Source organism: Mastomys coucha, unplaced genomic scaffold (assembly GCF_008632895.1).
Source record: "Mastomys coucha isolate ucsf_1 unplaced genomic scaffold, UCSF_Mcou_1 pScaffold22, whole genome shotgun sequence".
Classification (NCBI taxonomy): domain Eukaryota; kingdom Metazoa; phylum Chordata; class Mammalia; order Rodentia; family Muridae; genus Mastomys; species Mastomys coucha.
Genome location: NW_022196905.1, coordinates 217,334,351 through 217,345,334, shown reverse-complemented (window position 1 = coordinate 217,345,334; position 10,984 = coordinate 217,334,351). Strand labels below are relative to the sequence as shown.

The 10,984-nt window shown below is 42.6% G+C and overlaps 1 protein-coding gene and 1 long non-coding RNA gene across 4 annotated transcripts in view; one reads left to right on the top strand and one right to left on the bottom strand.

Annotated features, from left to right (window-relative positions):
* The window catches only part of LOC116069618, a 42,735-nt gene extending 36,519 nt beyond the window's left edge, over window positions 1–6,216 (bottom strand). For both annotated transcript variants that reach the window (XR_004110072.1, XR_004110071.1), the window contains exon 1: window positions 5,850–6,216. This is a non-coding gene — a long non-coding RNA (uncharacterized LOC116069618). The remainder of the gene's footprint in view (window positions 1–5,849) is intronic.
* Lsm6 (LSM6 homolog, U6 small nuclear RNA and mRNA degradation associated) overlaps window positions 5,908–10,984 on the top strand; it is a 12,702-nt gene continuing 7,625 nt past the window's right edge. Inside the window, exons 1-2 of one of the 2 annotated variants that reach the window (XM_031340388.1) lie at window positions 5,910–6,032; window positions 6,971–7,058. The gene's annotated coding sequence lies outside the window, so the exon portion shown is untranslated. Of the gene's footprint in view, window positions 6,033–6,970; window positions 7,059–10,984 lie in introns of both variants that reach the window. The other variant, XM_031340389.1, reaches the window with a different exon arrangement.

The following is a 10,984-nucleotide window of genomic DNA, read 5'->3' as shown; positions in this document are numbered from 1 at the left end:
ATGTCTACCCAGTGTAGGGTACACTGTCACAGCAGTCCTCATGGACTACACATGTCTACCCAGTGTAGAGTATATTATTACAGCAGATTTTCGTGGACTACGCCATGATAACGCATTAGTAATTTTCAGGTATATTATATCTTCTATGAGAAAGATAGCTTCTAATGCTAAAGGTTACTGACAACTAACATCTGCCTTAAAATTCTGTGTTGTCTGTGGGTGAAGGTCTGGGGCCTTAGGATTGTTCTAGGCCTTAATCCTGCTTGTTTACAATTCACTATACTTTACACCAACAGTATGGTGGAAGCAGCATTCACCAGCAAAGCATATAGATTTGATATTCCACACTGGAAAATTAAGGAGATCTGGTTTTTTTTTTTTTTTTTTTTTTTTTTTTTTTTTTTTGCTATAAGTAATTTTTGAAAGTCTAAACATAAAGCATAGGTCCAATTTATCAATATCTTGGAATGAATTTAGTCATTATATGCCATAATAGAATGAGTTGTGTATTTTTTTTTCTGTAGGGAACAAAAAAAAAATCCAAAATTGTCACATTATCAGTTAATAGCACATTAGAAGTACACATTTGAAAACTGAAAGCAAGCTTATTTGTAAGCAGCTTGGTAGAAGTATAAGGGGTAAGGTAGAAACCTTGAAGATATAAAAATACATCTTGAGCATTAAAATAAGTGCACACTCTGGCAACCTTTTGCTGATAGCTAAAATATGCCCAAGTCTTAGATGCTGTTCTTTATTTATTCAATTTACCCATGCAGTTTGAATTAGCTCCACTGCGGTAAACCTAGCTCCATTGAGGTCAGAAAGCAGCATTGCCGGCGTGTGGACCACAGGTTTCCAACATAAACTGTAATTCACGAAGGCCAATGCACCTCTTTTCCTTGTAGCTGGGTAACCATTTATGTTTGAGGTGAAGATGTTAATATGGAAATTTTCTGAGCTCAGAGAGAGGACGAATGCTACCATTCTAATTTATGACCTTTCATATAAGGCCAAATGTAAAGGCAACTTCAGTTGTTTTATATCCCAGGGCCAGCACATAGCAGATGTATGAAATTTGGAGTGTTAGACATAAACTTTTATTACCAAATTATAAATAATTTCCCCCACTTATACTGTTCACCTTTCAAGTTCATCTTGATTAAAATACAAGGGCAGCGTTACAGCTACTTCACTGCATTGTGCAGCGAGGACAGGCTTTCTGGAATTCACAGAGTAAGGCATCCCGGCGCTCGGGGAGCCTTGATCATGGGGTTCAGACCCAGAGCCCATCCACAAAAATCCATGTTACACCAACATGATAGGAATGAAGTCCAAACACTTGTATGAACTTATCAAATATATCTGAAACCAAGTACTCACAATGCAGAATGGAAACTCTTTAGGGAAAAACAAAAGATGTACTGGCTTTTCTGATGCTTTAAATGAAAAATATTTCTCATAGGCTTAAATTTTTAAGTTCTTGGCCCCAGTTAGGGGTGCTGTTTGGGGAGAATAAGGAGCTTTTAGGGGGTACAGCTTTAGTAGAAGAAGTAACTGGGGGTTGAGGAGGGGAAGGTCAGAAGTTCTATAGTCTGGGCCCAGCTTTCTGGTCGGTCGGTCTATCTGTCTGTCTGTCTGCCTGCCTGATTGCCTCTCTGTGACTGTATCTGCCTGCCTGCCTCTCTGTCTGTCCCTCTGTCTGTGACTGTGTCTGTGTGTCTGTATATTTGGGTGCCTGAGAGTCTGGGGGTCTTGGTCTCTCCCTTCCTTCTGCCCTCACCTCCCCCTCCCCCCATGCCCCGTACCCCATGACCCTCCCTCAGCATCATGCATATGGATGAAAATGTGATCTCTCAGCTTTCTGCTTTGCCCATCCACTGCTGTGCCTAACAAACCACTATGGACTCATGGACTCTCTCTGGAACTACCGTGGTAGTAAACTCTTTCTCCTAAAAGCCGCCGTTGGTCATGTTTTTTCACAGCACTAACAAGTTTCTAATGCCCCTTTCCTTAGTCATTTGCCTCTCAATCAATTAGCATATGAATATCTCAGAAGATATTCAAATCTGGAGTCAAATCAAGAATGTCTTCCTTCCCATTTGTTTTAACAAATAGTTTTCACATCTCTTGAAAATGGCCGAAGAGTGGCCCTAGAGTAGCATGGCTTAGATGTTTCTTTTATCCAGGCTGAAGATCAAGAAAGGGCTGGGTCCCTGCCAGTGTGTCATACTGGCTAATGCAGCGTTCAAACGAGAGCAGTCAATGTTCTTGGAAATGTAATGCTGATGTTCAATATTCAAATATGCTTTGGAAAATGTTGGCCAATCCACTTCAATGCCTGTTTTTATCACCCAGTCAGTCATGCACTCACAGGGCTGATGTGCACTTCCTGAGGTCAGTCAGGCACGAGACCTGACTCTCTTCTAAAAACATGACACTGAAGAACACAGCTTTTCGAAGGCTAAAGAGAACTGCTTTGAGGCTGAAGAAATGGTTCAGTCAGAAAGTGCTTGCTGGGCAAACACAGGACCCACATAAAAAAGCCAGGCATGACGGGGTATGTTTGTAATCCTAGTTCTGGAGAGGCAGAGGCAGGTAAATCCATTGGCTCATTGGTAAACCATCTTAACTGAGTAGGCAAGCCTTAGATCACAGTGAGAAACCCTGTTTCAAAATAGAGAGATGGCTCAGAGGTTAAGAGCTCTGACTGCTCTTCCAGAGGTCCTGAGTGTCTAAAGAGGTCAACAATGTACTCACATACACAGAATAAATAAATCTTAAAGTGTGAGTGTGTGTGCGTGTGTGTATGTGTGTGTGTGTGTGTGTGTCCCAAGAAATGACACTCAACATTGTCCTCTGGCACATGTGCACCTATAGCTCGACAACAACTCAAAAATAGACCAAAGACCCGAGCAGATGCATGACTAGAGAGGACATACAGATAGAAACCACCATCACATGTCAGTAAGAAACTGTAAATTAGGACAACGATAAGATTCTATAGTATGCTTCTCAGAGTGGCCCAAATCTAAAATACTGGGGACGTGAAGTGGTAGTAAGGACGGGGAGCAGCAGAAGCCACAGCTCCATGCTGGGGGCATGAGGAAAGGAGAGATGTGACCAAGATAGAGCAGCCGTCCTTGCAGAACCCAACACTTACTGTATGACCCAGCACCGATTCCTTGATGTTTGCCCAAATGGCTTAAAACTTAACTGTAGGGTGGGGGAGGTAAACCCAGTGATTCAGAGTGCTTGTGGCTCTTCCAGAAGACCAAAGATCTGTTCCTAGCACCCCAAGCACCTACAGCTCCAGCATGAGGGGATCCATCACTTTCTTCTAGCACAGTACCCACATGCAGGTGCACATGTGTGTGAGCCTATATAGACACATCATTTTTAAAAATAAAATTAAAGGGGCTGAAGAAGTAGTTCAGCAGTTAAGCACTTGTTGCTCGTGCAGAGGACTGAACCCAGTTCCCAGCACCCACATGGTTGCCCACAATCATCAGTAATTATAGGTGCAGGGGATCTGACACCCACTGCTGGCATCCACAGCCACCGGGCACACAGATAGTACACAAACATATCTGTAGGGAAAGCAGTTATTCACATAGAGTAAATAAAATCTTTTAAAAATTAAAAATTCAAAACTTAACTACACAAACACCTACATAGGGATATTTATAACACCTTTATTGGTAATTGCCATAGCTTGGACACAACCAGGCTGACCCTTAGCGAGTTAGGGAAAACGACCGACCGTGCTGGATCCACCTGGACTGTTACTACTCAACACTTAAAGGACATGGGTTATGAAGGCCTGAACGGACCCAGGCAGATCTGAAAAGGCTGTGGACAGGGTGACAAGTCAGTGACACCCTATGAAGCACAAAATCACTGTGAAAGGAAAGTAATGTGTGACTGGTGTGGCTGAGAAGAAGGCAGAGACGAGATGGCTGAAGCCCAGAGGGTGTTCCCTATAATGTTATAAATGAGTATCTCTATAATGTTATAAATGTGGACACATATATTCTGCATGTGTGAAAACCCATACAGCGTATATCAGTGTAGATCCTAATATCAACCCTAACCTCTCTATGATAATTCAGGTTTATTAATTCTAGCACTGAGCTAAGTAAACTGAGCTAAGTTTTTCTGAATTATTTTTATGATGTTAAAAAGTCTCCCTAATAAATTAAAGTTCTGTGCAGGATTTTGAAGACTGGCTTTTGAACAGGAATCTGGAAGAAGTCTTGCACAAGTTTCCTTGTAAATACAGTAAAAGATGCTGGCAGTGCACACACGGAATGTGGAAAGCTGTCTGGTGGTTTGGTAAAGGCCAGTTCTAAGCTGCTGAGGGGCATCTTGGAATAACCACAGATTTATACATTTGTTGGCCCAACCAGTCGTTGCCTTGGGACTTTATAGATCTGTGCCCTCGAAGACAGTGGCAACTATTCTGAAGATGAACCAGGCCCCCAAAACCCTTCTTACTGCCTGTTCACCAGCCAACTCAATGGCTGCATCCCAGCTCTGTGGTAAAGTGAGAGCAGCTATGCATGCATCCATGTCTACTTACCTATCTCAGTCTACACAGGTAACACATATATCACAGACAGTGACAAATGTAGTACGTAATACGTTTTGTTTTGTTTTGTTTGTTTTAGTTATTATTATTATTATTATTATTATTATTATTATTAGACAAGGTCTCAAACAGGCTCAGGTTGGTCTCAAACTCATTTTGTAGCCGAGGACGATCTTGCATTTCTGATCTTCCTGCACTCATGCCTGGGTGCTTGGATTACAGGTGTGTGCACCACTTATGTCTACCACTGTGTGCTACCAGAGATGCTCATGCACACTAGACACGCTACCAATTGAGCTAAATCCTCAGCCCCCAATTTGACTTATAAAGCAGTTCATTTTAGGGATAGAGCATAGTGTGTTCCCTCTTAGATTTAAATGTGACTTTACTTATGTTCCTAATTTTATATTTCAAAAGCCTAAAATGCTGTTTTATCAATGTCTGTAATTGTTTGGTCTTGACATCAACTAGAATTTTACAGACGGCAGAAGGATGTTCCTGTTCTTTACCAAATCCCACCCAGTTGTTCTCTGTCTGGGATATCAATCAAAGGCACTTAGAAAAGGAAGAACCCACTTTATGTCTCAGAAAACGATTCGGCATCTCAGATCCTGTAACACCTAACAGGGTGTGTAGCTGTTGTTCGAAGGTATTATAACTTTGTTGAGTGTTAAACATCAGAAACGGATTTAAAATTTAAAATATAAAATATAAGTTAAACTATAAAGAGATCGTGAGTGTAGAAGAAATAAAGTCTTCCATAAATAAAAACCATGCATTAAGAATTCATACAGTATCCCAAACCAAGTTCCCATACACTACTTAAATAGTATCTGCATGCAATTTCCAATTAAACTAATTTGTAATGTCTTCTTCTAATTGATGCCATTATAATTCAGAGTTGCTTTGAATTACTATTTTTTTTGTTTCAACATTCCCATGGAAACAATCTCTTCATACATTTAGTTTATATGGCTTGAGGCTTTTAACATTTATTTGCTTTTAAATTATTTAAGGCTATTTTGGAGTACTCAACAGCTGTTGTTTTAACTGTAAGTTTCTATTTTCTAATATTTTAAGGTTCTCTACTGTAAAAAAAAAAAAAAAAAAAAAAAAAAAAAAAAAAAAAAAAAAGCTCAAAAGATCAATTCTAGCTTTTGGTTGGTTGTTTTGCTTTCGTATTCGATTTTCTGAAAAAAAGAGAGAACATCAGAATATCGGACCTTCAAGCCCTAGGTACCTAAGGTGCCATTAAACAAACCCGTTCTTCACGAAGTCAGCTCGCTAGCGCGTCTTGATGATTTTTGATCCCCGCGGGTTGCCATAGGTAAGGAGGCCGCTGATTGGGTGAAACAGGAAAGCGCGCTGCCGGGGGCGGTTTCGGTTTTCGGCGCGCGCGTCCGCTGTGTCCCGGCCTGTGAGGCTTCTGGATCCTGGCTGCAAGGTGAGCCCGCGGCCTGGGAGGGACGAGTGGGCGTGGGTGGGCGCTCCGGGTGGGAGCGGCCGGCCTAGGTCGCGGATGGCCCGGGCTGGCGGGGAGCGGCCCGAGCTGTGGCCGGGCCTGCGCCCCAGGAGACGCTCGCTCGCCCGGGCCACGCGGCCTCGCGGTGCCGGGCGCGCTCCCGTCGTGCGCGCGCTCCGCGCCGATTGGGGTGAGCGCGCAGGGTTACGGTGGCGCGAGGCTTCGGCGCTCTCCTCCCTCCACCCGCGAACCCTGCGCCACAGACGAGCGGAGGAAATGGTCCTTGCTGACCGCTTCAGCTCACCAACTCCCTTTTTCTTGTGTGGGCCTGTTTCAGTTTCAACTAAGACCAATTTTTTTCAACCAGTTACCACTATTTAAATACATTAAAATGTGACAAGTTGTGATTTTAAAATTCATTGATTTGGGCCCCCTGTTTTATTATGTGAATTTCATAAATTATTCAGCTATTTCCCAGACTGATCCCTTTGGGTGTGAGTTTTTGCTTCATTTTCGCATCCCGTACGATACTGTAATGCCTCAACTTTTATTTCTCAAATTTTATTCAATTATTAGCATAAATGGTTCTTGCACATTTCAGGGTTGGTTCTTTTTAAAGTGTTAGTAATTTATTTGGTTCGTGTGTGACGCTGGCTCTTCAAAACCGTGAAAGTGCCTACTGTTTCTAAAGTAGCAAAGCACAATCTCTCTTTGGGATTACTATTGGGAGTTTGAAGTTGCAGGATGTGGCTCAAGCAATCTCTTCCCCCTCCCTTCCCCCTACCCCCTCCGTGTGTGTGTGTGTGTGTGTGTGTGTGTGTGTGTGTGTGTGTGTGTGTATGTTACTGCACATGTAGATCAAATGCTGGAACAGGAAGAGACAGCCAGTAACCATCTAGCCTAACTCCCTTATTTTGCAGATGAGCCTGGGGCCATGACAGGTGAAATGGTGATGCACAGCTAATTAAGTAGCAGAGGAGATTAGAACTCAGGTTTCCAGCCTCCCAAGTGAGTACCCTTAACTACTGCATCAGCTCTTCTCTCACTAAAGGGTGGCCTACTAGATAATAGAATTTCTTTAAAGAAAGTTTTGTTTTGTTTTTAACTCCCTGGCTTGTTTTCTCCTTTTGGATTGAGGGACTAGAAAATAGAAAAGTCATGTTTTGTGTCCAGCACTAGAAATTTACTTTTTGGAATGTCAACCCCTTTAAGATTTTGGTGATTGCTTCCAGCTTCCCCATGTTGAAGTAAAATACTTCTGATAAGTACTACAGTTATCCCTCCCAATACCAAAAAGTGCATGGATGTTCAGGTTTTGTCTGTTCACATATAACTTGTGCAGTCTTCTGTGCCCTTCACATCATCTCTAAATTACTCACAATGTGCCGTGTAGTGTAAATGGTTGCAGTAGAGTATTGCTTAAGGAGTGACAGCAAGGGAAAAGTCTGTCTCATGTCCATTGGACATGTAATTACAACTTCATTTTACCAGGTGAGCCAAGACTGGCTGGGTATTTATGAATACAAACCCACGGGTCCTGAGAGGTGATTGGTTTATGTACTCAGCAACTGGTTCCCATTCGGTCTTGATTTTTCTAAAACCCTGTGTTGTTTAAGCCAGAAAACTGAGGAAGAAGGGTCAAGGTGGTGATTAGGGCTCCTTGGCAGCGTTTCTGTCGGCTGACGTGGAACCACACACTCCTTTGTTGTAGTGCTGTCCTCTACACCAGCTGTTCCCAAGGTCACAGCCCCTCTGGGGGTGTCTAGTGACCCTATCTCAGGAATCGCACGTGCATATCAGATACTTACATTACAAATCATAACAGTAGCAAAATTACAGCTATGAAGTAGCAATGACAATAATTTTATGGTTGGGGGTCACCACACTATATTAAAGGACTATATTAAAGGGTCGCACATTAGGAAGTTGAGAACCACTGCTCTACACTGTAGAGTGTTGAGGGACATCCCTGGCCTCTGTAAAGTAGATCCTAGTTACCACTCTTCTGTCGTGACAATACAGAGTGTCTGTAGACATTTTCAGATGTCCCCAGGGTGGGGCACAAAATCACCTGTGGCTGAGAAAAGCTTGCTTTTAGGAGTCAACCTAAGTAACCTGATTATCAGGGCACTTACGGCCAAACCTGGACTCACCTCCTCCCAAAGATGACCTTTGACATCACAGGCTGCATGCTGTAGCAGGTGCTTTTGCCTCTGCCCCACTACATAAAACAACCAAGAAAAATGCAGTTAAAAAAAACAAAAACTATCCACATAAGCTTCAGGCATCTTCCGAGGCTTGGGCGTCTAAACACCAAGTGCTTCTGTTTTCCTTTCTTATATTATTAATGGTTGTTAATAAAGGAATTGCAGATTCATAGCTGTTGAAGTACATGCATGATGCTTTAGTAGCTATGCCTGTCGTTTGTGAGGAAGGAATTGGACTTTTGACACCACCTTTGAGTGCCTCTTCCACACATAGTCTGTTTAGGTGCTGGGACTACTAGAGAAGTAAGGTGGTTCTTGCCCCCTTGGAGTTTAAAATCTCTTTGGAGACGGTCTGGCATGGCTACTAGATCACTGGGTGGATACAGTTTGACACACACTGCACCTCCCCCGTCCTTTACCTCAGTGTTTAACTATGAAAACAGTTGCAGTAGAGCAGACGTTCTCGTATGAGACCTCTTGGTGGCTTCTGACAGGAAAGAGTGCTGTGACCATCTACGTAGGAAAATTGGTCACTTACCCAGGCCTGCTTAGGAAGCAGGAGAGGGTGATGTGAGTGTATCTAATTTTGAAGGAAGAACTTTTACCAAGGTGACCCTTGCAAAAGGCAGTCTTTATTGTGTTTATAGTTCAAGAGTCTTATCTCTTGCTTCAGAAATTGTCAGAACTATTCCTTCTGCCTTATCCAATTTAAAAGATGAAAACTTAAAATTACTTGAGCCAAGTGATGGAAAAAATTGTGGTGTCAAGACCAATTTACTTGTACAAATGGATTTATGGGCAAGTCATTAAGTAACAGGGTGTACCAAGGAAGTCTAATGAAGACTAATGCAAAGGGTCTGGCTTCCTGGGTGATGAATAAATTGAGTTTGAGGCAACCATACGTGTTCCATATAACTTCAAAAGCATCCTTTTCAAACCACCTAGCAGAAAGTACCTAGCAGAAAGAACAAATAAGGGCCTTGCTTTCAGTTCATCCTTTCATGTGGCCTGAAGTTTTCTGAGAAAAGGACCTATCTTTTTATAAAGTGTAGATCGTGGACACATGGGGAAGTAGGAGTCCAGAGATACTGCCATGGGCTCTGCCACCTAAGTAAGAAGCAGAACCAAGCAGATTGCTGCGTAGGATTTTCCTGGGCCCTCCTTCCATGGTATCCAGCTAGCCAGCTCATAAAGATCTAGGTTCATGACTGGAACCTTCTAATATCTGATGATTGACTCTGGGGAGGCTAACCCAGAGATCATGCTCTCACCCAAGAACGAAGGTGGCCTTGCACTCCTGCAGCTGTGTCTCTTGCGGGGTAGATTGTACTTTCAAACCCAGTGACTCGGTGCCTTTGCTAAGGCTTAGCAGCTGGTGGCCTGTGCCACCACACTGGTGGCTCACAGGTTCGGAAATCCTCTCATGTGCCATGGCTGGGCTGTCTTCTCTTGGTAGACCTCTGTATGTAATTCTAGCCAAGCGCATGCAGCCGTGGTGAAATATGCCACTACTGCAAGTGTTTACCTGTCTGGAGAGTAAGTGCCGAGGGCCAAACCCCATCCTCCCTGCTCTGTCCCTAGCCTGCATCTGAGGCTTAGTGAGTGCTCCGTGAAGTATGATTCTAACTGAAATAAAGACTAGGCTTAACAGAGAAAAAGGGTACAAAAAGTTAAGTTGTAAAGCAGGGAGTATTGTCAAACCTAGGTTGTTGGTTTTTTTTTTCACCAGTTTTTTTCATCCTAAAGTAATGGTATAAGTAGAGGTGAAATTAATAATTCCTACATTTGGAGGAGATCCCTGGAACTGAAGTTAACAAGCAGTTGTGTGTCACCTAATGTAACTTCTGGGAATCAAACCTGGGTCCTCTGCAAGAGAAGTACATATTATTAACCACTGAGCAATCTCTCTGATTCAATTGCAAACTTTTTAATGTAGAAAAATGTACAATTAATCCACATGTAGTCAGTTTGTGTGTACATATGATATGACATATAGTTTAAAATACCAGTGTGTTTACATTCATCTTTTAACCTTATTTAATTGTGTGGACAACACTGTAAGTAAAATCTGCATCTGCTTACATTGATTTTTCTCTATGCAATAGGATACTACAGGGGCTTACCTTTAAATAAATGGTTTCCTTTTTTTCCCAGTACACATGCAGTATTAAACTGAAAAAAATTCCTGCATTTACCATGAACTATGTTTTCAAGAACATGGATTTTAGTTAGAATGTGAAGGTGTGTGTCTGTGTAGGGGCTAGGGGGTGTATGTGCACATTCCATTTAGAGGTCAGGGGTTGACTTTAATGGGCTCCACAAAGCTCCTTACATGATCTCTTAGTGAACCTAGAACTCACTGTTTTGGGTAGGCGAGGCTGGTTAGCAAGTCCCTGTAACCTCATATAACCCAGACTTACAGGTGTGTCTCAGTACACCTGCCTTCTAATTGGTTCTACCTCAGTTTCTCATGCTTAAACAGCAAGCCCTTTACCCACCAATCCAGCTTTCCACTTGTACTAGGTTTCGTTTTAGGGTTTGATTTTTAATGCAAAATAGATACTTTTCGTATTTCAGATTGTACATGAAGTTGTGGGGTTTGGCCTCTGGTTGAAAGTAACCCCAAGGCTCAAAAGAGGAGTCTGGGCCCTCAAGGTTAATTGTGTCTCTAGCAGTGTTTACTGTAGAGCAAAGTGTGTGTGTGTGTGTGTGTGTGTGTGTGTGTGT